This window comes from Penaeus monodon, chromosome 21 (assembly GCF_015228065.2).
Source record: "Penaeus monodon isolate SGIC_2016 chromosome 21, NSTDA_Pmon_1, whole genome shotgun sequence".
NCBI lineage: Eukaryota > Metazoa > Arthropoda > Malacostraca > Decapoda > Penaeidae > Penaeus > Penaeus monodon.
In genome coordinates this window covers 1,410,050-1,410,287 of record NC_051406.1, presented here as the reverse complement: position 1 = coordinate 1,410,287, position 238 = coordinate 1,410,050, and positions in this window count along the sequence as shown.

Here is a 238-nt window from a genome sequence, read left to right as displayed (position 1 = left end):
GGTTTGATGTTTTCGTTACTGTTTTTAAATATTGCAAGAGACAAGTGTCTAGCCAAAACACCAATAACTAACCCAAGCTGAATACACTCAAGGACAATAATATAAGTTTTGCTTAAGCTATATAAAAGATGACAAAAAAAAGAGAGAATTATTATCATCAAAAAAAGAAAAAAAAAAAGAAAAACACTCATAAAAAAACTAAACATTATGATAATAAAAAAGGAAACCTAGAGCCCCG